The 12000-nt window shown below is 34.8% G+C and overlaps 1 long non-coding RNA gene across 1 annotated transcript; it reads right to left on the bottom strand.

The window, feature by feature from the left end:
* Nucleotides 1-55: 55 nt before the first annotated feature.
* LOC120314643 lies at nucleotides 56-11910 on the bottom strand. Its single transcript, XR_005558487.1, has 3 exons — nucleotides 11613-11910; nucleotides 8804-8948; nucleotides 56-2157 (listed from the first exon to the last, which is right to left on the bottom strand). It is a non-coding gene; the product is annotated as an uncharacterized LOC120314643 (long non-coding RNA).
* Nucleotides 11911-12000: the final 90 nt, after the last annotated feature.

Genomic DNA, 12000 nt, shown 5'->3' with positions numbered 1-12000 from the left:
GTGTATTCCTAGCACTTCTTCCCAGTTTGCAATAGATTTATTTTCTTCCCAATTCTACTGCAACTTTCTGTGTTTCATTTTATTTGTAGAATGCCAACAGAAATAGTCCTTTAATACATACTGGGGGTTTTTTTAAGTTTGATTGCAAGTCTTGGCTTGTATCCAAATACTATTTTTAGTTAAAGTTCTTATTTAGTTCAGTGTATTTGCAATGTGACAAACAATATATAAAAAAATAAGAAATGGAGAGAAACAATAGCATACTGATGGACTGCATTCCCCCCCCCCCCCAAAGAGTTGGAATGTAGAAAATGTAGAAAAATAAAATCAAGGGACTGGAGCAATAACTAGGAAAAATGAGGACAACATTTGGTGCTTTTTAGCTGAGCCAAGTAAAAATGGTCACGGTAGAGGGTTTTTTTTTAATAATAGTTACTAAATGCAATTAAAAAGATAAAAATACAAACTAAAAAAGAATAAAAATAGTGCAGAGAATTAAAAAGGCAAAAATAAAAAAATATAAATTTCTCCCTTCATCACAACAAGCATAAATTTTAGTAACTTATCACCTTCTCAAAACGCAAATCTCTTCTTCCCATATCTTGTTTACATGCTATATCAGTCTCGTCTCTTATTTATAAACAAATCCTTAAAGTCTTGTCATTCAGTCCTGATCAGCAACAGTCTATTAAGGATTACCAGAGATAATATATCTAGTTTAACCTTGATCAAATAAATCAACCTTATATTCCTTTCTTATACATTTAACAATCTTTATCTTTAAGCCCTTCAAGTAATGTCTTAGAACTTGATTTCTTTTTATACTTTTCTTTGTTCCTTCACCCAAAATCCTTCAAAATTTTAACAGGCCTCTTTTGTAAATTCAATATAAGGAAGTTAAGTCACTCTTTTGTTTTGTATATTCCTTTTAATTATTAAGGTACCAGCTGGTTTCATTTGTATATCCAGTGTAGCATCTCTTTCCATATCATTCTTGCAACCTGTCATTATTAAATCCACTTTTAAATCAGTCTCAGTTTTGTCTGGTAAAACTTGTTCCTCTTCTGTAGCATCCTTTAAACACAGTCTGTCAATATTGGCAGAGTCTTGTTCCCACATATCTTTCAATATGTCCCATGTTGAATTATTTTGCTCCGTTCTGTAGTAGTAGGTCAAATTTAAGTGTTCTTTTTTAAACATAATATTTAATTCCTTCTAGTTTTCTCTATTGTCCAATCTTTAGACTAGAGTCCTATTATTTTATTTAAGAATTCAAAATAGCATTTTCCATGACTCACAAATCATCCACAAAAAATCTAGCTTGTTGCAATCTCTACTTATGAGGACTAGTTTGCACAGAGTGCAAGAGGGTGATCTTGCAGTTTTCTCCTTTTTCTGGAGAGATTTCATCAGAATCCACTGATTGGCCACTGATCTCTCCCACCTTTTCAGGAATATTTGGTTTGGCATGAATCCTCACCAGGAGCCAGAGTAGAGATTTAAAAAGTATGCATGTCCTGGAAAAAGTGGGCTCTCATAATTACATTTGGAGTTAGGAGAGAGTGAAACAGAAGAGTCGGTTTGGACCTATCAAGAATAAATCATAGCAAAACCACAATGATTTTTTAAAAGAATAACCATGGGAATTTGATAGAACATTGACTTCAGTAAATCATTTGACAAATCCTCTCAGGACAAACTAGAGCAAATCCAGAGGAAGCTACTAAAGTAATAAGAGGGCTGGAAGGAAGCTTATGAGGAATAGCTAAAGTTATTGTGAACAAGATTCAGAGAAGCACGATTGTTCTCTTCAGATATATGAAAGGCTGTTATGTAGAATGTGGGGCAAAATCAGTCAGAATTGTTCCTGAAGACTGGTAAAGAAACAATGGGGTTTAAATGCAAGAAAATACATTTTGGTCTCACATTGGGAAAAATGTCCTAAAAGTAACAGCTGCTCACCTTAGAATTCACTACTGTGTGAGGTAGTAGACTTTTTTGTTGGATTCATTTTAATAGGCTGGATATCTATCAGTGATGCTATGGCTGTAGTAGTAGCACTGGGCATGGGGGTCATCTAGGTGATCTCTAAGATCTCTTCCAACCTTGCATTCTATTATGCTAAGGTTTTTGCAAAAAAGTTCACATGGCAGATACCTGGCAGGAAAAAGAAACAAAAGCTTTAAATGTCCTCTAGTGGAAAAGTCAAGCAATTCCCTTTTCATTTGCAAATGATACCTAGATTTTTCTCATCATTTCTAGCTTTCCTAACAATTGACATCAATGCTATATGGATTTTAGTAGTTTTAGCTTTCACACTACAAGCTAGAATTTTGTTCACATTTGCTACTTTACCATTTTTTTTATTCAGATCATGTCATCTTAATTGCTTAATACACTTTTTTGGAAATAAAAATTAAGCTGAATTCTGTGTTCTGTGAGTGACAGCATTGCTTGGTCCACCCATCCTTTGTATGTGGCTATTATTTTGTCCCTAAAAGGATGGAGATTGGTCCATTTGCAAAGGACCGAATTGTCCTTATAATATTTGGTGTAATCTACTGAGACCTAGCTTGCTGTGGTAAATTCTCATAGCCCTGGAACACCTGGTCCTGTCCAGATTTCATTTGTTTATACAGAATTGATCATAGTAATTGTATAGTATAGTTGTTTCCTGTCAGCACAGGAAATGGAACAGTCCATCTGAGTTTGAATTACAGATAAAGACTAAATGTATCTATTTTGCAAAAGGAGACATTGTAAAGGACTGTAAAAAGAAATTAAATTAATATTTTGGTAATAATCTAGGTAAAGGGACAAATTTAACGATTGTTTGGGATGCTAGTAAAACAGTTATGAGGGATTATACAATATAATCGCCTAGAGAAGAAAAAAATGCCAGAAAAAGATGCAAAAGATATTGGATGAAATTAGACAGAAAAAAAAATTGAATTGCAAAAGACACCTATGGGCTCTAAAATTTTACATCAAATTAAACTGTTCTGGCAAAAATTGTCTGTCTATGTTAACAGTTCAAGAAATAGAAACAAAGTCGAATTATGTGAAGCAAAGACACTTTGAGTTTGCAAATAAACCAGGAAGATTGTTGGCATATAAACTAAGAAAGGAAAGGGAAAGGAGAATGATTGAGAAAATCTGTGAAGGCAACGATATAATAACAATGAGTTTATTAAAAAGTCTTCATAATTTTTATTCCAATTTGTATAAAAAGCAGGAGTTAGATATGTCTAAAATAGATGAATGTTTGTTAAGACAACAGTTGCCTAAGCTTTCACAAACTCAGAGACAACTTATGAATGACCCAGTAACTGTCTTTGACATATATGCCTGTAAAATCTTTAATCTTTCTACTAAAACTGCAGCGAAGTGTTTATAGTCCTTATTTAATAATGAGATTGGTCTGTAATTCTTTATCTTTGTAGCATCTTTTCCTTTCGGTAGCAACACAATATTGGTTTCTTTCCATGTTTGAGGTACCTTTCCACCCTGTAATATATCATTCATTATATCCTTTAGTGGCTGCAGAAGTTCATCTTCAAAGCATTTATAATATTGGCTTGTAAGGCCATCTGGACCTGGAGCTTTACCCTAGTTCATTTTTTAAAGGCTTCTGATATTTCAAAGTGAATATAAAGATAAGACCAGAAACTTTTCTCCTGGGTTTAATGGAAAAAGACTTTGAAAAAAATTCAAACTTTGATGTTATATATGTTGACAGCAACAAGATTACTTTATGCACAAAATGGAAGGACGCTTTAATCCCCACAATGGATGAATGGTTGCAAAAGCTGATGGAGTTAGCAGAGATGGCTAAATTCACTGCTGTGGTAAAAGAAAAAAACACAAGTACTTTTGTTTCTACTTGGAAACTGCTCTGGACTTTGTGCTTAAGATGGAAAAAATTAAATTTTGATTTTGGGTTTTATTGATTAGATAGATCTGTTATAGAAATGGCTAGTTTATACTACTATGTAAAAGTAAAAAGTTGAGTTTCAATGTTACTTCTTATTCTACTGCACCAAAGGGAGTCAGAAGTCTGTGCCTTTTCTTTTTTTCCTATTATTATTTTGTATTTTTGTATTTTATATTACTAATAAAAAGAAAGAACTTCAGCCTTGCAAAAAAGAAAAAAGAAAGAAATGGAATACTCAGACCATAAGAATGCTTTTTATGAAACTGAGAAGAAGGCACTTCCTAAACCTGAGTGGCAGGAAAAGCAGCTAGTCCCAAGAGTCCTTGTGCAACTAAGTGTGCCATAGAAAGCAGGCATGGATGTCTTGTGATATGCACATGCCAGTGTTTGAACCAATTCTTTAATGTTAAGATTTTCCCATCAGATTGGGATTATTGCAAACTGTTCCACATATCCCTGGACTCTTTTATGGCCATTATTTGTGTAATGTTATCATTTCTAATGACATAAAATCTCACACATCATCATTAGCATTATGACATCATGCTGGATGATGCACTCTTTAGGATATAAATCTAAGCACATCAACTTCGTATGTCCCACTAGAGTTTGTTTATTCTCATAAACAAACTCTAGTGGGACATACGAAGTTGATGTGCTTAGACCAATATTGATTGTATACTATTGTACCAAAAGCAAAATAAACAAATCTGAATGTGTAGGGGGAAAGCCCATATATTTGTAGAATTATGCTAGTTAGAATATACATATAATTAGATATACAAAAATAATTTACATTGAATTGGTTCATAGCATAATGTGTTTAGTAAGGTCAGTGAAGTAATGAGATGGAACTACAGAAACATTTATTGAAAGAACAAGGGCAGTATTCTACAAAAAGTCTCTTTCTACAGTTACTTTTATGTGTTTATCTTATAGTTTTTTTGCTTCCCATAGTCTGTGCTTGATCTTCTTAAGCTTTATCAATTTTCCTTGATCTGTTATGTGTTTTATGGTTGCGCTGACAGAGTTGTTTTTTAGTTCCCTGGGAACTAAATTAGGGAAGGAAATGTTTTTGTTGGTTTGAATTTGTAATAATTTGTTATTGACAGCAAAACTATCAATAGCAGTATAGCATTTATTATATTTACAATACATTTAATATATGCATCTTTTTTAAAAACAACTTTTCATTTTCAAATAAATTATTTGATTTATATCATCCTGGACTCAGAACATTCAACAATTTGTAATAGTCCTTTTTATTGCAAATCCCTAAATCAATTAAATAGTGTGAGAGGAATAAAGTGAACATTTCATCTATTTTTAAAGGAACAATACAACTACCATATCATACCATAAACATCCATTTGAAAAAGCTAGGGGGAAATACAGTCTTCAACTTACAACCGTTTGTTTAGTGACCATTCAAAGTTACAACAGCACTGAAAAAAGTGACTTAAGTTATGACCATTTTTCACATGACCATTGCAGCATCTCCATGGTCATGTGATCAAAATTCAGATGCTTGGCAATTGACTCATGATGGTCACAGTGTACTGGGGTAATGTGATCACATTTTCTGACCTTCCAACAAGAAAAAGTCAACGGGGAAGCCAGATTCACCTAACAACTTCATTACTAATTTAATAACTGTGCTGATTCATTTATCAACTGTGGCAATGGTTGTAAAATGGGGCAAAACTCATTTAACATCTGCTTCACTTAGCAACATAAATTTTGGGCTTATTTGTGGTTGTAAATTGAGGATTACCTGTATACTGAAAGATAAGACATATTTACACTTGAAATGCTATGTGCTTCTTTTATGGTGGCAAATACGACCTAAACTTTTGAACAGCAGTAAGATATATTCAATCCAATGTGCATATTATTTCAATAAATGTAGAATATATAAATATAAGTGATGTACTGATTAAAAATTACCCTAAGAAAATAGGGCATGATATACATAGTCAGTGATGAGGAATTCTTTTTCAACTATATGCATCTCTAATTTAAAAAATCCTGTCATATAAAAAAGTAATGTTAGTTACTGACCAAGTTCATGCAAACTCTCCCCCAGCCCTGAGGTATCTGCAGAATTGATATTTTAGTTCAATGAAATGATAAAAGTTTTAAATTCCTGCATGCATCATCATGTCACACATACAAGAGGAGTGACGGATCTCTTGGTTCATCTTTTGGCCTGTGAATGTTGATGTTCTCTCCCCACTTTTTGATTTCTCTCACACAATAGCTTTCTTTCACAATGCTATATTTTTCCCATGCCCCACATATGCACAGATGAGATTTTTGGCCTTTTCACTAGTCAGCCATGGACCATCAGCTGTCCAGATAGCATAATTTTTAAGTTTGCCCTAGTAGAAAAAAACTGAGCAGTTAAGAAGCAGTCAAAAGGAGAGTCCATTAGACAATATGATGAAGGGCAGTTTAAAAAACTGGTTTGTGTGACATAATTCTGAACATTTGGCTATCCTGACTAGGAAAGAAAAATGAAATCATTGTGTTGATTATTTATCAAGATTTGAATATAATTTCATTTTTTTGTGAAATGCAGAACCAGAAATGTAAAACACAAATTTTAACAGATTGTGAGGCCAGCATCTATAACTGAGGAAGAAAATTAATATAAAAAAGTCAGCTTTGGTAAATTAAAGTATCATATTTTTCTCTTTCATGTCTCATTATCTATTTGTGAACTTTTCTTCTTAAAGAATGATAACAATGTTACTTTTAATGGAGAATTTGAACACTTTATTGCTTATCCATGTGAATTAAACAAATTGGTTTGCCATGTTGTTATTCTTCAAGTTGGCAGTGTTGATTTCAAGACTATCAAGCTGTTATGAGACTTGTATTAGTTAACAACCAGAACATGCAAGACTATCACATTTCAAAATATGGAGGTTAAAAACATGAACATTCTTCCATGAGCATCACAGTGCAGAGGATACAACTTCATAGCTAGTGAAAACAGTAACATGTCATAAAAATGTGGTGCTCATTTCATCAGTTGCCCCCCTTGCTTCTATGGATGCTGATGTCCCCTTCCCACTAAGTAAAGAAACTGTACATCAAAGAGCTTCAGCAGGTGGCAACGTCAAGCTTATTTGGCTTAGAAGCTAAGAAGGATGGAGCTTGTCAGAACTTAGATGGAAGATGATCAGAAAATACCTGTGTTGAGTATTATATTGGTAAGTTTTTTTAAAAGTCCCAAAAGCAGACTAGCTCAAACTAGTTCCATATAAAGTAAATATAAAATAATTCAAAATGAAATAAATTAAAGATGGTGATCGCAAATTATTTAACCAAACAATTTTGAAAATTTCTTCAACAGCTTCCAAAAATTACAAAGGATCAAACAAGTTATAATTCTAAGGAGAGGGTTTGCCCCAAAGCCACACCAGAGCAGCAACTGAGAAACAATGTCTCCTGGTTTTCTTTCTCCTAATTTCACAAAAATGAGTTATGACCATTTCCAGTATGATTACTCAAACTGGAAATTACCGAAGAGTGATTTTCAAATGAGTACAAAACCAGAACTGCAGTTCTATTTGTGGTTTGGACAGTTTTAGGAGGCAGTTTGTGGTTATGTATACACTGTAGACTTTATCAAGTTAAGAACAGAATAAGAACTGTGGAAATATTTGTGTATTTGTGCAACCATAATATAAGCTGCTCTGTTCTCATTTTCCATTCTCACTGGCCAGCTAGCCCCAACAGAAAATTATCCCCAGAAAAAAAAAATCATTCTCAAGACCTAAAGCAAAGAGCCATCACTGCAGCACTGCTATGATTGGCTGATTTTTTTTACAGTTTTGAAAGCCAAAGAGTGTATCATATATATTTGCTTAGCATGCACAGAGCATAAAGCAATAAGGCAATCTATTCACAAAGCAGAAAAAGGCAGAAAAAAGCAGAAAAAGATAATTATGATCAGCAATAGAAGGAATTCTAACTTATCAAAAAGGTCTACTGAAAATTTATTTCTGAGAAAATATATTTAAAACTGAATCAAACATAGTAATTTGTAGGAATAAGAATTCTATGTACTTTTCAAAACTTTGTATTTTCCTTCATATCTTATAAATTCCATGAGACTTGTAATATTAATAATATAATCCTTTATGGAATTTAATTAATCCTCTATATAAATCTCAGAGGTTGAAAAAAAAAACCTTCTTAGTCTAGTCTATAGTGTTGGGATTTCTTAGGAATTTCTACCTAGCTCCTGAACCTATTTAAGGTTAGTCAGTTATTCCTTGACCTATGACTGTAATTGAGCTGGAATTACAGTTTTAAGTCAAGGTGGTCATTAGGTGGATCACTACATGGTTACACATAATTTTATGATCTTTTCTGTGGTGGTTGTTAAATGATTGCACTGGTTATTAACTGAATGTAAACCCATTTTAGTTAATGCCACCTTCTGGCAAAAAATGCTGAAAACCATGGTCACATAATTGTGGGATATTGCAAACAGATGTAAATGTGAGCTGATTACCAAGCATCCAAAGTGTGATCAGGTGCCTGTGGGGGTTGACTGTTGGAACTTCAAAACTTGTTAATTTGAGGTTGTTAATAATTCTGGGGAGGTCTATTATAACTTTGAATGGTTGCAAAGTGACCAATTGCAAGTCAAGGATTACCTGTGGTTAAAAGGCTTACCATATTGTTGTTGTTTTTTTTTAAAAAAATTCTGATGAAAAATATTGCAAACACCAGCTTTTATTGAGGGTCCTTCGAACTGACAGAAAGAAAATGAATGGGCTGAAAAAAAAAATCATCCTTGCACATATTCTCCATTATAAAATGATTAGCCCATATTGCACCAATGCAGCCTACCTTTATTTACGTATTTGAATTTATTAGCCACACAACTCTTTTCTATTTTTTCCCCATTTGCAGAGCTCAGTGGATAAACTTAAACATCTCCATTTTCCTGCATGTGAGGTCCATTTCTTTGGGTGCTGCAGCTTTTACTACATTCCTAGTTCCAACAAGAAATAATATGTAAGGAAAATTGTGATTCAAAAGTACAGTGTGGACAGTTTGATGTCATCATTGCTTATTCTTATATTTATGTTTAATAACAGACTGGTATCTTGGAGTAACACCCAGGAGGATAATTATTTTTGAAGCAGGATTCCTTGGAGACTAATTATGCGATTGCATTACTTACGATGAATTCAGAAGATCACAACAAGGATATTTTTCTTATGACTGAGATCTTCTAGAGAAATGTGCTTTAAAAAAATCTAGAATTCTTTCTGAAGAAAAAAGACATCTGCTAGTACATTGTAGCACAGCCTATGTTTTAGGGCTGTAGAGATCAGGATAACTAGCAGATTGCAACATTAGAGTTGTAACAGAATTTCATCTAAAAAAAATGTACCTGTGATGCTAATCAAAACTTCAGCTATTTTGAAAAAAATATTTTTAGTCCTCCCTGTGGCAGGCAGATGTCTAAGCTCAGGAGTATCTTTCAATAGGTTTTTTTGTGTGTGTGTAAGTTATGCAGCTAAACTCTACAAACTGCACTTTCTAAAATAAAACAAGATACATTGTTGATACCCACAATATTAGCCATTATTTGGTCTAACATACATATTGAAATAACAATATCCTTAAAAGATGAACAATAATCCAATCTTACTTTTTGATAAGAAATCATTCATATGGAAATAAAAAAAAGCAGCATGCTCCCTTTGCCTGTATCCAGAAGAAATATTCTTTTCTGTCAGAAGAGAATTGACCTGGCTCCATATTTTGTTCAGAGAAGAATTGTTTTACTCTTTTGTATTAGAAATAATGCTGGTAAGAACTTGGTAGAATTTATGTTATGTCTCAAATTAAAATGGCTGACCTAAGGCGCCTAAATGTACTGTCTTGCTATAGGTTTTACATATACAGTGTATATGTAACTACTTTCAGTAATTTAAAAACAGAAGGAACCATTCTCTTTCAAGTCAGGGATTCTTTGCTAGCATAATTCTGCAAATAATGTCAAATTTCACCAAGCCTTAACGCTCAACTTTTGGAAGACAGAATAATACTTTCATCTTCAGAAATAGTATTATGTCAGTCATGACAATCTTAGCATGTATAATTCTGTTTCTAGCAATCTTCAGTGATTAAAATGTTGAAGGGGAAAATGTGGCAGTTATTAATTTCTCTTCCCAAAATATTATTTTAAATAAAATAAAATTGGAAACTGACAGGTTTCAAAAAAAAAAGTGCTAGTTTTGTTTCCTTGAAATTCATATACCCCAAGATGGTGTGCAGCTGAAGACCTGTTCCTTTAATTTGGGAGAGAAAATCAGTTTTACCTTTGCAAAGGGACTTTTTTACTCACCCAAAGATATGAATCATCAAATAATTCAGGAAAAGCAAAAAACATTTATTAAGAGAGATCAAGTCTTTATGTATGGTACAAATATAGGATACAGAAATAAATGATACAATCAGTACATATCAGTGGTGGCAAACCTATGGCATGCGTACCAGAGGCAGCATTCAAGCCCTCTCTGTTGGCACGCACGCCACCACCGTCAGCAGCAGGTCCATCAGGCTGCCACCACCACCCGGAGCAGGAGCCCCGCCCAGCACAAAGGAGGTAAAGCAGTCAACTAGGAAGCTCAAGTAGAGGTGGTAGAGCAGAGGTCACCAACCATTGTTGATTGATGGACTGGAAGAAAAGAGAGGGGGAAGCATTTTACATGCGTGCATGGGGCCTCAAGCACGCACATGCTGCAAATGGGACGGGGCTAGTGCCTGTGTGATACTCACTAGCCCTGCCCCATTCTTGCGTGGTGCAGTGCCTTGTATCTGCACCCCATGGCGTGGCGGCGGCCTTTTTTGCACCTTACAGCATGGTGGCCTTTTTGCGCCACCAGTTTTTGCAAATCAGAGATGGCACTCAGAGGCACCTCCCTGCTCCCTCCCCACAATGCTGATGCGATAAATAAGTGGGTTTTGGGTTGCGGTCTGGGTACTCAGTCTCTAAAAGGTTTGCCATCACTGGTGTATATGATATGTCACAAAGCAATTGATCAGACATTGATTAAATATGAGAATTGAACAATGAAAAAATATCGATTCTATGTGGCAAAATTATGGGTTAGAATTTCTTTTTTCTAGTTGTCCTTGTATCTTTCTTAAAACTTGCAAGTTTGTTCAAGACAAGGACTTCCAGAATAAGATCCCTCTATTGTTTAGTTGCTGAAAAGTCTAGTTATTTCCCATAAAAGAAATGGTTTGGGCCATAAGGAAAACATGGTTTCCTGAATTTTAAAAGGTAGCATGGATGTCATGCCAAAATGCTAGTATTATCTTTTTTTTAAATGCTAATAATGAAGCCTAAAATTCCAGGCAACAGTTTGTTGTGTAGAGTTTATTTCCAATAAGCCTCTGCACCCCACATTTTCAAAAAAAAATTTCAAAAAAAAATTAAGTGAAAACTCCCAAGGTTTTTTTTTCCTGGAGGGAGGACTTTATTACACATGTACAAGAAAAGTTCGGACTGTAAAGAACATCGTATTGGTCATATTCGGCCAAGATGTTTTTTGACAGCCCAGGTTTACCATTGCAAAAATCTCTCACAGCAATCATCTTATGAGAACACCCACAATACGATTCCACATTTCAAACATACCTGAAGCCCTCAACCGTTTGCCTATCGATAGTTCAAGCGTCTCTGCACCTTACGGCAGATGGCTGTTCCATCTCGCCCTCCCAGAGTGAAGTTGACCTCAAACATGCAAAGTAGTTATGAATGACACCTCAGGTTTTATACACGACTACTGTCACAATACCATATCTGAGGCAGACACGGTGGCATTCATTTCTGTGCTAATTACAACAAAGGGTCATCCTGCACGGCGTGATTTGACGGTTCCCAGGCGAAAGCGAGGAGTTCCTACAAGCATCCCTGACGGATACTAGTGCCTGGTTGTTCATTCCCCCCTCCTAAAGGAGGGGGAGGGGGAGGGGGAGGAGGGGGGAGGGCGGCGCCGGCGGTTGGAGCAGCCTTTCCCTTTGGG

This window comes from Crotalus tigris, unplaced genomic scaffold (assembly GCF_016545835.1).
Source record: "Crotalus tigris isolate CLP2741 ecotype Arizona unplaced genomic scaffold, ASM1654583v1 scf7180000018970.2248101, whole genome shotgun sequence".
In the NCBI taxonomy this organism is placed as follows: Eukaryota; Metazoa; Chordata; class Lepidosauria; order Squamata; family Viperidae; genus Crotalus; species Crotalus tigris.
This window is presented reverse-complemented; position numbering and strand designations above follow the sequence as displayed.